Genomic DNA, 19,883 nt, shown 5'->3' on the forward strand with positions numbered 1-19,883 from the left:
CTTGCTGAGATGGAGTGTAAAGAGGGAAGGAAAAAGGTTTTATGTATATCACTGACAGTGGTTTCAGAGATTATTATTTGCATTATAGGGATTCATAGAAAATGCCATTGATCACTTAACATGAATCCTAGCACCTTATTATAATGTTTTTTTCTTAGTTTAATTTAATTTGTTTAATGACAAGTTTTATGGTACTATACCAGGTTCTGTGTTAAAGTTAATGTAGATCATACATACAGAAGAACGTTCTGATACAATACTTTGGTTATTAAATCAAAAAGCTTTGTTATACTTCAACTTGACACAACCTTTTTTCTTCCCTTAGCAAACGAGCAATGTTCCAGGACACTAACAAGAAATTAAGCCATGCTTTTTTCCTAAAATATCTGTTTTTATTACCACCTCTAGTGCATCAGCTTTCTAACCTTTTTGCAGAATAACAAACAAAACTCTGATAGCATTTTTTTTTTTTTTACTTTGGGTTGATGTGGATTACCTTGAGGTGTAACAAAGCTTCTCCCCCTTAAGCCCTTCTATCCACCTAATACAAGCATATCAAAGTTGGATTGTCTGGAATTTATGTACCCTATTAGACTAGGGATTGCCACCCTTCCCCAAAGGCTAGCATTCGAGCTGCATGTGAGTGCACTGGTCCCAGAGAGAGACTCCGCTGTTGCTTATAGTGGCTTGGGTAGCATAGTGTAAGAAGTACTAGCTCACTGCATGCACACATCATCATCTATGGGCTGAAACATGCAATTAGACATGGTTTCTGAGAGGGGGCTTAATCTTGGGCCAAATCATAGGACTGCCCTTTGCTTGTCCACCATTCAACCTGATTTCTTCTATTCTCTTGTTCCAACCTCCAAAAATGCCAGGGCATGCAGACCGCCCAATCCCCAGCCCCTCCCTCCTTCCAAGAAAAGTGAGAAGACCTTTGCCTCAGCACTCCTTCTTTGCCCCTGCCAGTTCCATTAGCCACTAGAGTGGCTAATTGAACTCTAGTTATTTGGGTCATAGGTTCATAGGTTCATACTAGGCTATCTGCCCGAGGGCATTTACAAGCCTAGCCCATCGTTTTGTGGCTTACGCCACCCCTTTAGTATGGGGAACTATACCCATTATTTTGCTGTGCCTCTGTCGAGCAGTGACACTGAGTCAAGTCTTAGTCCCTATATGCCATGGAGCTGACAGCATTTTAAGTACAGCCTATAATCAGTTACAGTAAACCATTACTGAGATTCTCCTAATCAATTAAGGTAGATAAAACATTATATATTTCTTCAGAAAAAAAGAAGAGAAGAAGCACATTGCATTGCTTACTATATAAACAGTTTTATAACAGATTTTACAGGAACATTTTCCAAATAAATTAATTTTCAAACTCTTTGGCCTGTGTGAGAATGATTAAAATGTTGTTCTGTGCTAATAATATGTAATTATTAGAGATTTGTGTTATGTGTACTATGGAAAATATGTCTATAATGTGGGAGACAAATGTGGAATGAATACTATTTGTGAAAATGATTATGTTATATGTTATTTTGAAAAGCTTTATTGCATATACAACATTAAAATTATAAAGATAAAAAAGAAAACCCTTTGGTGTCTAACAAAGTATGGATTAGGGCTTGTATGCGGTAAAATAATGTTCTAAAGCGGTAAGGATTCATACAGATAGTCATACGATGGTATAAGACCCTGCTACCCCATTGCGTAAACATAGTGTGCCATGATTCAGAGAGATTCGCTAACTGCATATTGGCTGGTTCCATCTGCATACATTATGGAACCAGAAACACGTACCTACCATTGGTGTAGTACCTCTGATTTTGCCAGTCCTCCTTCTCTGATGATATGTTCCTCAGCATACAGAAATGAGTGACATATCATCACAGACAAAAAAACCCTCTTTTGCAGAGTTAGAAGAACCACACCAGCAATTACGTTCCCTGAGCTGCAGACAACCCTGCTACCACAACCACACCTTTACCCAACCCCACTCAGTACTGCAAAGCTCCTGCCAGTGGAAACTCCCAATCTGTATCATCATGCTTAATGAATACTAAATCGTTATGAATTACATTTAGGCATGATAAAGGACAACAGTACAGAAAGGAGCAGTTGTTTAGTAAGGTGGACAAACTATACCTTATTAGATAACTATTTCCTACTATGCTGTATAGCACTACAATCCAATACAAAAATTGGAAATACCATTAGCCCAGAGCAGAAAACCACTAGGGTACTATGTGCACCTGTATTGTTCATAAAAAATGCATTCCTTTGTACATCAAATGTCAATACTATGATCTATGTCTATCAGTTATGGTTCTGACAGGTGGCACACCAAATGCACAGCTCTATCAGTACCCTTTTCTGCTCAATGAAATGTTTAGGTACTCACTTTGACAATTTCTCATTACTTAAGGAGTACTTGCAGTTTGTTTATTGCATCATTGCTACTGTGATACTCTCCTGCGTGCTGAGCTATCTGAGTTTATTGTGCTACATTTACATATTATAATGTTATCTGACAGTTTAACACTGATACTGGTAATGTGCCATAATCCTCAAACTTACAGAATCTGGCCCTTTGTGTTCCTCTCCACACTAGTTGTGGAAATAGTTTAGAAAGTTACCATTATTTTGTTTCAGTAATATTATTATGTGTTCTAGGTTTCAAACTTGAAAGCTAGAGAAAATGAAAATGCCACCCACTAAATGGGAAAACAAAAGTAAATGATGACACTCTGATGTTTTATGAGTTCATTTTGTTTGAAATGTCTTGAAGTCAGGAATTCTGTATAAGAATTAGAATTGTTAATTCATTCCCTGTTGGAAACAATATACAGGACAATTTGATGTTAATGCAAAGATGCTTAATGTAAATTCTGTTTTTCAAACAAATATAATCTAAAAATACTGTGTAATTGTTGATGCCCAGAAACCCTTAAGTGCCTTTTAGTTTCTTCTTTAATTTTCCACACAGAGATCATGAAGCTTTAGATCATGAAGCTTCTACTACTTGTTTTGTTTTTTACCTATTAAAATCTTACGTTGCTTCAGAGCAGAATCTGCCTCAGCGTGAGCGACCTAGGCTAGGCATACTATTATCTACATTTCTTACTATTAGTCATCACCCTGAGATTTACTTTTTGATTTTATGTCTTGATGAGATCATTTTAAGCACACACACATTAATAACTAAAGTAAAAGTGTTTCCAATGAGTTCATTTTTATATAAATCTTTATGTGAACTAGAGGTACCACTATAGAAAAAATAAGACATACTCTCATTTTGTGCCAGTGATGTGTTGCTTGCATGCATAATTTATGGACACAGGAAATGAACTAAACTAAATAAACTAAACAAAAATAACTAAACTAAACTAAACTAAATGAATACTACAGACATTTATATCCTTTTGCAGTAGCAAACTGCGCAACATATGGATAGTAGGATCATTACACTGAACTGAAAATTCCAACATCTCAGGAAGTATATGGGGAAAGGTCTGGCGAAATGACTACAGGGTTTTGTATTGTATAACTTTACTAATTATAAAACATGCAACAAAAAAGCCTGGAGTTATTACATATATCATGTACACACAAGTAAAGCATATTAGGAGCTCTGACAGCTTCTTTTACAACAGCTATTCTTATAGTCATTTCAGTAGCTTAGCTAGGGTGGGGTGAAGTGGGCAGCCACCCTGGGTGCAAAGTGTTAGAGAGCACAATTGGCCATCTCAATCCCTCTTCAGTGAATACCAGTATTTAGAAATAAATGGTGGTATTGTATTTCCAGTTAAAACTGAGCCCTGTAGTTATGTGTGTGTGGTATAAACTGCAGCAAGCAGTTTGCTACAGTTTTCTCTTTTTAACTCTTTGAGCTCAGAGAAAAGCTCCTTTTTTTGCAGGGAGCACCAGATCTGGGGATGGACTGGTTGCAAAAATAGCTAGATATACTTTTGATTCATTTCATATGTTTATTAGGTAAACATTAAATACTGTAAACTCCATTGATCTATGATTTTTCACTTCTGGAAAAGGGCTATAGGTTTTACTACTTCAGAAGACCCTTATATTTTATTTCTCTTGCTTGAAGAGGATTTAAATGTATAAAGTAGTCTTTGGTTAACAGGAATTAGGGTCATTCAATGAAAAAAGAGAAAAAAATGAAAACAGCTTTTAGAGGTTATGAAGTCACTGACTCACAGCACACTCAGTGGATCTAAATTAATCTAAATGAAGAAAAATACTTCCTTATGTTTAGGATAAGTCATATGTACTGGGCATAAATTGCACTGTGTCAAACAGGTAAAATCTATAAAAAATAACAACATGGCAGGCCACATTATGGCCATCGTGGGGTAAAAATTACAATAATATATGAAACACTTACATTCCTGGGAATTTAGAAAGGTTGCATCCATAACTGTCACCAACCTAACTTTGTTTATTATGCTTCCTTTATGAGCCTTCAGCTCATTAGCAATATATGCATCCCAGCATGTGTGCATGATTTGCAGCACCTCATTGTGGCTGCAGAAGGGACCTGCAGAAAAATTGTGCTGGGCCAAGTTGCAGCTGTAATGAAGTATGAGCGTTAGTAGTACATTAAGGATGAACCTTGAATGTACTTGGTATGAACCTTTACTCACAGTTGGTTATAAGGCTTGTGCACTGATCTATTTTAAATCCAAGGATACAGATAGGTTTATAGGTTCATAGATATGTAATAGGCTAGTTGCCCTTGATGACTATTTTAAGTCCAGTTAGTTTCCCTTTTGGTGATTGAATTAAGCTATCTCGTATGGTGATACATTGGCCTTACTAATTCCATAGCTGATAATTATGTATTGCCCCTATTAAGAATAACTGGGATCATACCATAATTTAATTTGATGAAACCCATGCTTCGAATAAAACATTTAGGAGCTGCCTCAGTCTACTAGTAGTACAGGGTGCAATCCTGAGGTAAGTTTTCTATTACCCTTCTATAGATCTAAGTTGCACTTGAATATGGACAGGGATAATCTTTGTTTTATGTGGATAGGAATATGTTTCAGAGCAGTGTTATCCTGTGTGAGATATCCATGTCCCTCCAAACAATTCTGTTGATATTATAGAAGAAGCTTAAGTCCTTAGACCAAATTTCCTATGCCATTTGATTTGCTTATGTGCAGTAGGTTCATCAGTATTTGGTTGGAGGATGCCTTGTGTGCCAAACACAGGTCTCCTCTTAGCAGTTTGTAGAGTATGCAGTTTAGTGACAGGACTTTGAGTCAATCCATTTAGGACATATTATTTAGGCTTTGTATTCTTTTAGTGAGGTATCTGTGTGGGCAGTCCACTTGTTGCCTGTGTTAAGATATTTATTGAAATAACAAAGATCCACAATGTTTAGCACTTTCATCCCTAAAGCACTGGGAACATACTGTGACAAGTCTATAGATTATCTGGATGTCACTATTTTTAAAGATGACGTTAACTGTTGTTTTGGTTCTAAGGTTTTTAGAAAATCTATGTTTTCTAACAGTTATCTGGACTATCAGAGTTTCCACCCCACCATACTAAAAGGAACATTATAAAAGGACAAATGGATCAGGCAGGAAGAATGTGCTCAGATGAAATTAATTTTAAAGTAGAACTTGGTAAAATTTGTCAAATGTTCCATGAAAGGGGTTATCCTGAAAACTTGATTTACAGGACAACTAGTTAAATTTTGGAAGGATGGGGTACAAAATATAAACCCCTGCTGGGTAATGAGTTGGAGAAGGTTCCCCGTGCTCGAGGTAGTAAAGGTAACAAATTTTTTATTAACAACATGGTTGTTCCATACAAAAGTGAGTCTAACGAGGTTAAAGAAGTTATTTCAAAAAATTGAGTGATTTTTAGAGCTCACCCTGATTTGGTAGGAATTCTAGGAGAAAGCCCCAATTTTGTATATAAAATGGGAAGAATCCTCAAATTCCTTTTTGAGCATTCTCCTGCATCAAGTATGCTTAATTTTAAGGGTACAACTAAATGTGGGAGTTATCACCAGTGTTCTTACATTTTAGAAAAAAAAAACGATTTTAGAGTTACCTGGTATACCTTTTCCTATTTATCTTAAACAAGATAATTGTTCAACCAAGGGTTTGGTATACATTGCAATTTGTAACAAATGTCAAAGTTTTTATGTTGGGAAGACTGAGCAAAATTTGAGAAAGAGAATTTCCGAACATCTGTATGCAATTTCGAAATGTAAAACGAACAATGCACTTTTTAAGCATACCTCAAGTTGTACTGGATGGGGTAAATTCCATTTTGGCATTTTGGATGTTATACCAAAATATATTAGAAGTAGTTGGTGGGAGTTTCAAATAGAAAGATGTGAAGTCCTTGGCAACTCAAATTAAACTCTAGTATGACACCTGTTCTTAATGACCAAATTTCTTTAGTCCCTATACTGAAAATTAGGGCACAAGTATTATAATTAGAGTTATATATATATATATATATATATATATATATATATATATATATATATTATGTGTTTTATATTGTATGTAACTTATAAGGAGGCTCAAGTTATACGTTTTAATTTTACCACTATTTCTTTAAAAGTAGGTTTTGTGTCACATGACTTAAATAGAGTATTTAAACAAGTTGCAAATTATTGGAATTTGTTCTGAAGTCCCATTGCTTTGGGGATGAAAGCGCTAAACTTTGTGGATCTTTGTTATTTCAATAAATATTTCAATATTTTTTTTTGCTGCTGGTTACCTAATCCAAACTTTTTTTCTTTTTACTTGGTTTATGTGGAGCTCAGTAGTACCATTGATTTGTCACTTATTGCCTGTGGCTGGACAGATACTTGCCAAAGGTGGCATTATTTTCAATGACTGGCCTAATGAGGGCTGAGTAGAGGGGACAATGACATCCCTAGATATAGATACAATCTCTTTGTTTATAAGCTGTGCAAAGAAGACACTAGTAGAAGGTAGTAGGGGAAATATGCTTAATGTTGATGACACTAGTGGAAGGTAGTAGGGGAAGTATGCTTAACGTTGAAGACACTGGTGGAAGGTAGTAGGGGAAGTATGCTTAACGTTGAAGGTAGTAGGCGAAGTATGCTTAAAGTTGGAGGATAGAGGAGGTAGTAGGGGAAGTATGCTTAAAGTTGGAGGATAGAGGAGGTAGTAGGGCCAGAGAAACAAAGATATAATATAGGCAAGACTACAAAGGGAGGTAGTGACAGAATTAGGGATCTGGAAGAAAATGAAGAAGGGAGGACAAGACACACAGATATCATTCCCAAGTAAAGAATGTATATAATCATATTGGGGAGTATAGAAATGTTACAAGACATAGCAACCAAAAGCAATTATGACATCACCAGAGCCTGACCACAGTGACTGTACTATAATGCAAATGTTTTGAAGCATTACAGATTGAGCCATGAGGGCAGACAGAAGGATTTAACTTTATCCTGTGTTGTATATGCAGACTGCTGTGCAGCAATGCCCAGCTCCTTTGTGTATTTCTGAAGGGAGCTGAGGGAAATGACAAGTGCCAGTCTTCATTGGTTGTACATTGGCATCGATGATGTTGTTCACAACATGTCGTGCACAGTACATTCAAAAAAGATAAGTGATTTAGAAGCCATGTATGGGGATGCATCTGGTGTGTTCCTCTATTTTTGATCTGATTAAAGGCTGGAAATGGGAGTATAAAAACTGATGAAGAAGGGAAGCAAGAAAAGGATAGAAAAAAAGGTGAAAAGCTAAGGAATAAGTAGGTTGGAAGTGGGATAAACTGTTTTTGTATGAGAGGTGCTCATTTTTTTATGTATATAGAGAAGATTCATTGGGGAAGGAAGCAAGGTAGGTAAGAGGTACGTAAGATGGTTTGGTTAGGCAGCAGTGAAAGACAGACATGATTGACAAGGTATGTGGTAACACTGTGAGGAGGAGGAACACAATGGTGAAGGTGGTATCAGACAAACATAGGGAAGATAATGGTGAGGAAAGGAATGAACACCCAACAATGTGGACATGTCCAGAAAAGGTAGGTGAACACCAGACTGGAAAATAGGATGGCATATTCGCACAGCAGTCTCTACCACATGAGACCCAGTGAGAAATTACTTGCCATCCAGGATACCACCACCAGTGGGCTCTGTCTCAGATGGTGGATACTGTGCTGGACAGGGAAATGACTCAGCAATTCGCTGGAGCAGATTCTCCATTTGGCCAATTTGGGCATCCAACCTTGTGTCTATAATCTTCCTGACAATGTTCGCCAGATGCCGATGGATGACAAAAGTGGTAGGTACAACTGTACCAGGATCTGGTGTAGTGCCTCCTGAAACAGGTAGGGTAGAAGGTGTTGAGGCAAATGTGACAGGCTGGGACCCAGATTCGATCGGTGCTTCTGGTGCTGTTGATGGTGCTGGTGCCGGCGCTGCTGCTGTCAGCTCTTGTGGGGCTGACAGCCTTGCTGCTGGGATGTGTGCAGGTGTGCATTTGCATGTAGTAGTAAAAGAAATTGAGAGAAACAAAATAAATGAACATTAGACAGAGAAGAGCAACAAACAGGGAGGGGAGAGAGAGAAGTACAAAGGCAATGAAGAAATGAAGCTGACATCTGTCTATTCAGCTTTTGAGTGTAATACATTTAAACATAATGTACTTGTTGGACCAAAACACTTCTCAGTTTAAAAAGACAGTTTGTATATAAAATGGACAGGGTGATTTGGACCAACAGCCATGGTCACATGGAGTCTGATGGATGTAGACTCAACATGATGATCTACTTAATCAAACCAACAGGTTTCTATCATCTGATATGCAATAATGATGCCTAAAACAAATGGACATATAAAAAGAAAACATTTTGCTCAGCTATACATTTCACTTACAGATTATATGTAAAGGAAACAGTTTCATTTTTATATTGAAAAACTACAGCCTAACCAATAATGATGATCATATATATTTGCCCCATCTAATTCTGCAGTTATTATAATGAGACAGAAAAAACAACCTTAATCATTTTTCATGATAGCACAACAGGGAGGAGGAGACTGAATCTACTGGTATCCAAGAGCCTTAACATATTGATTCACTTGTCCTCATATACAACAGGATGCATGCTGAAGCACACATTGAACAATCATACTTTTACCTTTGTTAGCTATGGCAGCAATGACAGAAGTGACAGTGTTATATTAAAAAAAAAACTATATATATATATATATATATATATATATATATATATATATAAAACTCTATATATATATATATATATATATATATATATATATATAAAACTCTATATATATATATATATATATATATATATATATATATATATATATATATATATCTATATATACATAATGAATCAGCCTCTACAACTGTTAATTTTAAAAGCAAAAAAGGCTGGAGCATGAATATTCACCCCAGTGTTCTTTTAGGTGCCCCAGTTTTTGCCTGTGCAGCTACTTATTCACTTTGCCATCTTTAGGGGCTTTGCAAATAAAGATCACTGTGCAATCTTAGTGCTTGGCATGCTAGTTTAAATGTGCAGCTGATATATGTTTGTCTTGCAGTACATAGGCAGTGTCTGCCCTTTACCTTCATCCTCTCATCAGCCAAGGAGGTCAGGATTATGTTGCATTGTGTCACTGTGTAATGGTGATGGCACTGTTCCATGCATGGGATGCCAGTTGTATAGATGACAACCTTGTAACTACTTCAGGTTTCACTCTTATACTGTGGCCCTTTATAGCCGTCCTGCATGAGTATCCCAATGTAATCCTTATGGAGGAGTAAAGTAATATTGTAGACTCCTACTCACACCACCTCTATACTCTAAAGAGATCACTATCATCTCCTTCTCCAATCGTGATATCTCACATGGAAATGGCAGAGAATTGGCAGCCAAATAAGGTCTCATGTGTCCCATTGGCCAAGCACTTATGGGCATCGATGGGCACCTTATTTGCATAATGCATGGCAAACTCAGAAATTATACTTATTGTATTGTATTATTATGGTTCATAATGGTACTTTAAGGTATGAAACATGGCAGTCCTTGGTCCTCATGTATGATATAAAAAAAAAATTAGCACTAAAGTGGCTCTGTGTAGAAGGTTAAAGATAGAATTACAACTATACCCTAGAAGCATGGCTGGGACTACGTGTGACAGTGCTGCTTGCAGGAACCTAGGTGTGTGCACGGTGTTGAGTGGACATCTTCATGATGGCTAGTAGGCTTTCTCATTGCACAAACTGAGTGATTCAGAAGAAGTCATGATTTGATCCCTAATTAACATAATTATTGTGCCCAGCAAGGTTAATCTACATGATATAAGCATGACAAGAGGTATAAAGTCTCATCACATTATAGAAGAAACCTTCACATCTAGAGTTTGATTCCAACAGAAGGTAAATTTGGAAAAGAGTCTTCAATAAAAATATTTCTGCTTTTATAGGTAGGTGCTACTTTTTACAACTCCATTAATTTTTTGTTATGACTTCTTTTAACTGATATTCAGCCTGTTGACATTAAAGGCTGTATGTTTGTCAGTATTTTTAGATGTATTGGTGAAGGAGTATTGAAAGGAAGATTGCAAGGGTACAGCAATTACCGGACTGCAATATTGTCAAGTTTGATGAGAAACACACCCACGAGCTCATGTTCAGAGCACCGTTTAATAGAAAACTGCAATGCTGTATGCACTGCACATGTTTCAGAAACCAAAATTACTTGTAACCTTGATGGGAGCAGTCAAGGGTTGGGAGGGTGGCCTAATGGTTAAGGTATTTGCCTAACAAATACAAGGTGCAGGGTTTGAGTCTCTCAGGGGATAATTGGCTAGGCTTAAAATGGCTCGCAAGGGCAGTTAGCTTAGTACTAACCTATGAACAAGTCCTTGGTCAGCTGTAATTGTTTTGTGGAAGAAATGCTCTCAGTAAACCTAGATTCATGACAGATATATAACTGTCAGATACAAAAACAGCATGCTATATGGCCAAGGAGGAAATTAATGGTATTAGTATTTGTAAAGGCCATGAGATAACAAGGCTGTTAATTCAGCTATCTTCCATACCAATACACAATGCCTAAAACACAGGCCAAGCAGAAACAGATTAATTCATCTAGTAGGACATTATCTTCCCCACATAAACAAAATTCTTAGATTCAGAAAATGAGGTATTACTGAAAACCTTTCTGGCCTGCATGCAGCCAACCAGCCCTACTTTGACCATTTCTGAGAAGAAATTGTAATCAAAGTGAATGCAGTTGGTGAGCAGAACCATGGTTATGACATGGTATGCTGCAGGGACATCTATATGATGCAGAACGCTCAACTAAGGACACAAATCCTGGCATGGGAACAGAGGGTAACAGGTGGAAGGCTGTCAAGTGTACCACATTTCAAGGAAACAGATGAGCTCCTGGTTGATCTCAAAGGGAGTGGCACCTTGACAGAGTCCCACAGTGCAGTGCTGGATGTTGCGGTAGAGATGGACAGGCCCTAGAGACTATTCACTGCAGATGCTCTAGGTATGTATGTTTATTTCTGTGTATCAATATCTGCAAGTCCTCTATATCTTTTAGTCACTGTAAAACTTAATTAAAGCTGTCAGACTTGTGGCATACAGGTACATCAGGGATTCAAAAGCCTCATCCATCTGCACAAGGTATGTCCATATATTATCAATGCCTATCATGTTTTTATTAGTAAAAATCTCAAATTAATTGATAGTTGTGCTGGGCCATACCTGCACTGGATATTTTGTGCGTTGATGTATTCACAGGTGATTTTTTAACCAGCATAAATATTGCCAGACTGTACCTCCTGATGCTGGTGGAGCTGTAGCCTCTGATAATGATGGTCTGGATGAGCTGGCAGTCAGGAAGTACAGAGTATGTGTTGAACATAGGGAAGTTGATGACCACATCTCCAACACATACCATGGACTCAACCTCTGTGCTTGCAAACACCCAGGCAACCCAGACATCATAGGGAGGAGAGGTTAATGGGGACACTATAGATATGAGAAATGTTCTTGGCCTCAGTAGACAGATGTCTGAATCTGCCCTTAGCACTCATGGTTAGAGAGACCCACACAGAATTGTTAGTAATGGTGCCTACTGAAGACATAATTAAAGCTCTCCCCCTGAGGCTGGTGAGTGAGTGGCCACAACTCAAAATATGTGCAGTGCCATCATGGAGGCACAGGGTACTACCATCATAGCCATGGCAGAGATTGTAAGGATGATCCAGGGTGTGTGTGCTGGCCTACAAGAATCTATGTCTCATATGCATGATCCTTTGGATAGAATGAATCACAAACAGAAACATGCAATGTCTTTTTTGGCTCACCTGCAGGGGAAAGGGGATGTCCATAGAGCAGGTCATCTGCTACATTCATAGATGTTAACCAATATGGCCTTGAATGAGCAAGATCTTACTTCTGCAGTGTTAGGACTTATTCAGCAACATCTGCTGTAGATATGTCTATTCTCAGGAGAAGCCATCCCTATGGTTCTGGTCCTCATCATGGTGAAACATCTCGTAGGAGATATTGCTACAGTCAGGCAGCAAACCAGCATCTTGCCAGCATTGTGGTACATTTACTGGAACTCCTGGTATACCCAGATCTCATAGGCAGGGGTGGGTATGTGATGCTTAACCTTCTCTCATGCATGAAGCTGACCTGTCTACTAGACCAAGCCTCACTGCTGCAACTACTGCTTAGACTCTGTCCCTGCAGTCCCATACTTACACCACCATGGTCCCTAGGACTTCACACATGTCCACTGACATTAGCCCTTCACAATATTAAAGGCCTCCCCAGGTATCACATTTCACATAAAACCACTTTTTACTTTCATACTCCACAGCACTCACACTCCCACACTTCCCTGGTAAAAATGTGCAATTCTGTGCTCCCCTTTTCCAAATGTGCAAATGATGGTAACTGTGCCCTGCCTTTTTACATTGTTAATCAGGGTATCTATGTCTGATGCACAGCATGGCCATCCTATGCATGGATAAGCACATCCAGGTAGTGGTTTTGCTAGTGCACTGGGACGGTACTATGAAGCAGTAGCACTCCTCCCCCTCAGCTCTCCAAGTGAAGAGAAAAAAAAGTTCATTGTGATATGCTGATTGCTACACTACACGCAATCAGCATATTACAGCTAGATCTAAGACCCCATCCTCCCAGCTCCTCTATTGAAGAGCAAAAAAAAAAAAAAAAACACCAACAAGGTGGCCAAATGGACACCCCCACCCCACCATTCAGGTCCTCTTTCTTTGCTCTGCACCCAACCCTTCTTCAGCATATTTTATTTCAAAAAATAATAATAATGTCTTCTTTTCAAATGTAGCAAACAGTTGTACAGTTTATACTCTGCCTGCATGGAGTGCTACAGTGCTCATATTTTAGTTTAACATTTTTTTTCTTTTTAAAATGTAATAAACATGCTTGCCAAAAATGTAGCATACAGTTTTTACAATTTATAGCCTGCCTGCACAGAGTGCTATGGCACTCAAGTTTTACTATAAAAATATGTATATCTTCTTTTTAAACTGTAGCAGATTGCTTTATACAAAACTAGCAAACAGTTGCAACTCTTTATACTCTGCTTGCATGGAGTGCTACAATGCTCAGGTTTTGTTTAAAAATATTTATATTTTTTTCTTTTATAGGTTCATAGAAGGCTACTAGGCTAACAGCCCTAGAGCCCTTACAAGCCTAGCATATTTATCCTGAGTTGCCCCATTTCTCAGTGGTTAGCTAAGTGAAGTTCACAGAGGTAAGGGCCTGTGGTAGTTAATACTGACTTCTTCTGTCCAGGAGGGACATGAGTGCTACCCCAGGAATGAAGTTTCAATCACCCATCCATTGATCTAGGTTGCATTTGAAGATGATTAGGGAGGAGCTGTGTTTCATGTAATTGGAAGCTTATTCTAGAGAAGTGGCAGCCTCTGGGAGATGTATCTCTCTAGCATAACCTGCTCATGTCAGAGGCTAGCTTATGATCCCTGGAACGAGTGACCCTTGTGCAGTTTGATTTATGAATGTGTAGCATTTTCATCAGGGTTGAGTAAGAGACTACCCTGTAAATCAGGCACAGGTCACCCCTTATCAACCTGTAGGAGCAGAATACAGTGACAGGGCTTTCAGTATTTCCACATAAAACTTGTTTTGTTTACGCTATAATTTCTTGGTGAGAAATATCTGTGGTCTCTCCAATTGTTGCAGGTGTCTTGTGAAGTACATCCAAAAAGGAGCATTGTACTCAATTACTGGTGTGGTGAGAGCTGAGTAAAATGGAATTATAACATCCTTAGATATAGATGCAATGCCTTTACGTATAAGATGTTCCACACAGATGGATTTCCTTACTAGTTTGGATATGTTTTGTTCAAAGTTCAGGTTGCTATCAACCTGAGCACCCTTATAACATACCACTAGGTCTACACTTGGGGTAATGTAATTAGCAATGGTGTCAGCTTTTCCAAATGGAATAATAATGCATTTTTTTGCATTTAGCTTTAACCTGTGGCTTTGGCACCAATCATTTGTTTGCGTTAGCCTTGTCTGCAGTATATTAACATTGTTGAGGGACTCAGTGATTGTTCCCAATTTGCAATTGTCAGCAATTGTCAGCAAACTTGGTCAGACACAGGCTGTCCAAGTTTTCCTGGACCTCTAAGAACAGAACCCTATGGTACTCCAGTGGTGACTGGTCTTTTTCTAGAGGTGAAGTCATCCACTTTGACAGTATGTGTCCTGCCAGTGAGCCATTTGGCTACCATCTGTTAATGTAGGGGTTAATTCCCAATTGGGGGAGTTTCTCTATAACCAATATAATTCAGTGGGGAATTGTGTCAGATGCCTTGGCTAGGTCAAGATAGTTGGTATGCACTGTCTTTCCGTCATCCAGGGGCTTGGTGATTTTCTCAAAGAAGTCAACCATGTTTAAAAGGCACAATCTACTTTTAACATATCTGAATTGGGTTGAGTCCAGAATTTGGAGATTAACTATGTCCTTGTTAATAAGGTCCATAAGGATTCTATCCATGGCCTTGCAAATGAGGCCAATCAAGTTTATGGGTCATAATTCCCAGCATTGGTTGATGGTTCCCCTTTGTACAGAGAGATACTGTTGCTGTCCTCCATTTCACTGGAACATAGCCAGTTTGCAGGTCATGGTTAAACAAGGATCCAAATGGGTCTGCTAGGTCATGCTTTAAGTTGTTTAAAAGGCAACTTGGGAAGTTATCTGGTCCCAATGATGCTGTATTTTTGAAAAAGTACAAAAAAAGCAGACCCGAGTAGCTGACAAGCCAGCACAGTTCTTTTGTAAAGACAACGTTCTCACTGAATGAGTGTAGTTTCCACCAGTTGGAATAAATCCAAAAGCGAAAAGTTTTAACGCAAGTTTAATTTCACAAAAAAAGAAGCGTTTTCGCTGTAGACTGAGCTGCAGCTTCTTCAGAAAACATTTCAAATCAACCGCCAAAAGCAGGCTTTTAAAGGTCCCGCCCATTAATAAAAATGATTTGTGCATACATTTAAAATTTTATTCAGTTAAAAAATTCAATAAAAAGAACATTGTATACTGTGTTTAAGTTTTTAAATACTAAATAAACCCCAGTTACAAGTCTTGAACAATATTAACAATAAAATAGTGACAATTCTAAATAAGTTGTCAAAAATCTATTAAGTCAATAAACAACAGAGAATATGTCAAAGATGTAATTTTTAACAGGTTGAAAGTTAAAAAATAAAAATATGAAAATACTATACCAATATTATAATTATAACATTAAGAAATTATCTTTTGTAGCTTCTCATTTTTAAAACACAAGAGATGTTACAGTAATCATTCAACCCTGGGTGTGAAAATGAATCTAATAACAACTGCCATTTCAACTCTCTATTTTCAAGTAAAAGTGATACTGGTCCTCCTCTTTCTGGGCTTAGTACCTGGTCAATTGCCATGAACTGAAAGCTGTGCCCTTGATTCCTAATAACATGTTTTGCTAGGGCGTTCTCTTTTTTTAACTTTCTCATGGCATAAACATGTTCATATAACCTATCTCTCAACCTACGATCAGATTTGCCAATATAAAATGCTTGGCAACAGTTACAGGTTGCTAAATAAATTATTGATTTAGATTCGCAGTTGAGTTTGTGAGCTATTGTATATTTCCTACTGCGAATCTCAAATGAGTTACCAACCTTGACCAAATGACAGTACTTACAAGACCCACATTGAGAAGAACCTTTCATTTTACTTAACCATTCTAACGTCTTCGGTCTCTCCAAAAGATTTTTTAAGTTATTTACCTTCCTGTATGTGATCAAAGGTCTACTTCCTAATTTTTCTAGTAATAGTTCATTATTGGTTATAAAATACCAGTTTTTATGTAAAATATTTTGGATTTTTTTATAGTCAATATTAAAAGTAGTTATAAAACTATTATTGTAAGGAAGTTCAGCCTCACTATTAATTAATGTTGAAGTTAAAGTCATATCTAAATTATCAACCCTTACTTCCAAAAACACGTTATTGACTTGGTTAACATTAGTTTTATGTGGTAAAAGGGGGGAGTACTGCCCATTAGATCTTTTAGTAGACACTTCACATAATAGCTCATTAAAAAGAGCTAAAGGGTACCCCCTATTGATGAACATATTTTTCAAAGTGTCACATTCTTCCAAGAATAAATCATCTCTACTACACATCCTTGCTGCTTTAATTAACTGTCCCTTTATAATAGCCTTCTTTTGTTTATAGGGATGGCAGCTGTTGAAGTGTAGTAGTGAATTACAATAAGTTGGCTTTCTATAAATCTTGGAAAAATATTCACCTTTTATTATGTCTTTGTTCAACTTTACGTCAAGATAATCTATGTCCAATTGTGAAAATTTTGTCGTAAATTTTAAAAATGTAGTTGAATCATTCAGTGTGTTGACAAAATCCATTGCTGATGAATGGTCACCATCAAAAAGGATGAAGATATCATCCAGGTACCTTGTATAGAATTTAACTTGTTCCATTCTACTAACGTTATTAAAAATGTTGTTGTACTCCCAGTAAGCCATAAATAGGTTAGCCACACTAGCTCCACACGGGGAGCCCATTGCTGCCCCTCGTTTTTGTAAGTAATATTTCTGATTAAATATAAAATAGATGATAATATAATATCGAGGAGCTGGGCCACTATATCGATCTCATTTTTAGGAGCTTCCAATTTAATTAACATCAGTGTGATCCATTCAATGGCTTCTAAATGAGGTATAGACATGTATAGATCAATAACGTCTATGGTAAGGAAATTAAATGTGTTACAGTAGTCGATTTCATAAATTTTGCTTAGAAACGACCAAGAGTCCTTACAAATATGTGTGACTTTCTTCAAATATTTAGATAAAATGCTTTCTACCAGCTGTGCACTAGGATATGTGAAGGAAAGGCGACTATCAATAAGGGCTCGTAAGGGTGGGTTAGACATGTTTTTGTGAATTTTTGGTATCCCAAAAATCACTGGTGTTTTAGGCATAGTAATATCAATATAATTGTAAGTATCGATGCCGATATTGCCCCCTATAAACAAGTCCCTTAAGTAGCCTCTAGTCCTAGAATATGAAATATTCATTTCGTTCAAAGATGATACACTGTAAGCTGAACTATTAAGGACTAATTCCATCCTATCAATATATTTAAAGTTGTCAAAAATAACAAGACCACCCCCTTTATCTGGTTTAATTACTCTAACTGGGGCTTTGCACAAATCATCAAATGCCCGTAACTGTTCTTCAGTGATGTTAAAGTTAGAGTAGTCATTCTTAAAATAAGAAAGTGAAGTCATGTGTCTGATATCCAGCTCACATAACTTTTCGAATAAAAACAATCCAGTATGCAAGGGGGGGTTATAAGTGCTTGCTAGTTTTAGACTAGAACCTTTAGCAGTCACACTGTTATTAAACAACAATTTTAGATTGAGTTTCCTTACAAAACATTTTAGATCAATTAACGTCTTAACAAGATTACATTTGGTTGTTGGAACAAACGTATTTCCATATGCCAAGAGTTCTATCAGGCAAGGGGGTACATTAAAACTGGAGAAGTTATAAATGGTAAAATCTCCTTTTATGTTTGTCAAAATATTCAAGTCGCTAGGAGGGTTTAAGTCAGAAGTGGAATCAACAGTCACTTCTTTTTGTTCCAGTTCTTCTTGTAATAAGGTCTGAAGTTCGATTTGCCTAAAAAATGCCCTTCAGAATTGTGACCTCTTCGGTATGTTTCGTTGTTTTGTTGTCCACTCCTAGTGTTATGTATTTTTACCCCTTTACTGCACCTTGGTGTGTCATCATCCAAGTCGTTATAGTGATCTTCTTCAATGTCAAAGTCATTTCTTTCTACTAGACCAACATGGTTTCCTTCATTTTCACTCACAGTAGCTGTTTTAACACGGTTAGATTTATTTGTGCCTGTTAATTTAGGGTAAGCTGTATTGTTGGAGTAACTCAGCCTGTCTCTTGCAAGTTTTTTACTTTTAGTGGTCTTAAATTTTTCCACGAGTCCATTAATACTCGTGAAAATCCGGGTATAATCATATTTGTATCTATCAAAATGAAGATTCTGTTTCAGGCTGTTGTCCAAGGAATTAACTTCCTCAATTAGCTTGGTTATGTGTATATTATAATGCTTTGAAATTAATTCCAATAATTGCACCCCTTGATTATCAAAAAGTGTTATTAATTCGTTATGAAAAGCAGTGTCATTGAACAAGCCAGTTGGGCAAAAAGATGAACAAAGACCTTTAGGAATAATTTTCTCCGTTAAGCATTGTTGAAAGTAAGCTACCTCTAGTTGTAGCTTTTTTAATTTCAACAATTTAGTATCAAAGTCTTTCAAAATGTCAGTAATAGAATTGTCACTTACTGTTCTCGTAGTTGCTCCCATAGCCGGTAGTTCTTGTTGGTTACCAAACCTCAAGTTATCAGTGTTGTGTATCCAAACACCGAAATTCGGAACTCCTATAAGCCCTGGGGGCATGGGTAAACTGGAGACGTTGGATAATGGTAGTATCCTACTCGTCGAATTCAAGTTAGAAGTAGGTATATTATTTATAGTGTCCGGGGTGTCCTGGTTACGAAATGCTTGTCCTGGAGGAATAGAATCCAAGCCCGGTGTTGAATTAATGCCGAGAGAAGGTAGTAAAGATCCGTTTTGCAAAACCTGAGAGGACAAGCTATGTTGTGCTGCTGCAGTTGCCACTACGCTTAAAGGTGCGTTAACGCGTTGATCCAAGTCTTCAAGTTTATGAGTAATTAAGTCCATCCTGGTGGTTAAACTGCGGATAAGAATTGCTAGATCACTTTGGTCATCTGCAGCAACTGCATTAGTTGCAAAAATCATGGGGCTAGACGGGCTAGAAGGGCTGCCAGATGCCATACTTCAGTTTAACAAGACAAGATAAACAAGTGAAAAAGTACAAAAAAAGCAGACCCGAGTAGCTGACAAGCCAGCACAGTTCTTTTGTAAAGACAACGTTCTCACTAAATAAGAGTACTTTCCACCAGTTAGAACAAATCCAAAAGCGAAAGGTTTAAACGCAAGTTTAATTTCACAAAAAAAGAAGCGTTTTCGCTGTAGACTAAGCTGCAGCTTCATCAGAAAACAGTTCAAATCAACCGCCAAAAGCAGGCTTTTAAAGGTCCCGCCCATTAATAAAAATGGTTTGCGCATACATTTAAAATTGTATTCAGTTAAAGAATTCAATAAAAAGAACATTGTATACTGTGTTTAAGTTTTTAAATACTAAATAAACCCCAGTTACAAGTCTTGAACAA

The 19,883-nt window shown here is 37.4% G+C and overlaps 1 protein-coding gene across 1 annotated transcript in view; it reads left to right on the forward strand.

Annotated features, from left to right (window-relative positions):
• The window catches only part of LOC122814858 (mucosal pentraxin-like), a 71,280-nt gene that overhangs the window by 30,644 nt on the left and 20,753 nt on the right, over window positions 1-19,883 (forward strand). The gene's annotated exons all lie outside the window — the stretch shown is intronic.

This window comes from Protopterus annectens, chromosome 11.part0 (assembly GCF_019279795.1).
Source record: "Protopterus annectens isolate FY-2018-M chromosome 11.part0, PAN1.0, whole genome shotgun sequence".
NCBI lineage: Eukaryota > Metazoa > Chordata > Ceratodontiformes > Protopteridae > Protopterus > Protopterus annectens.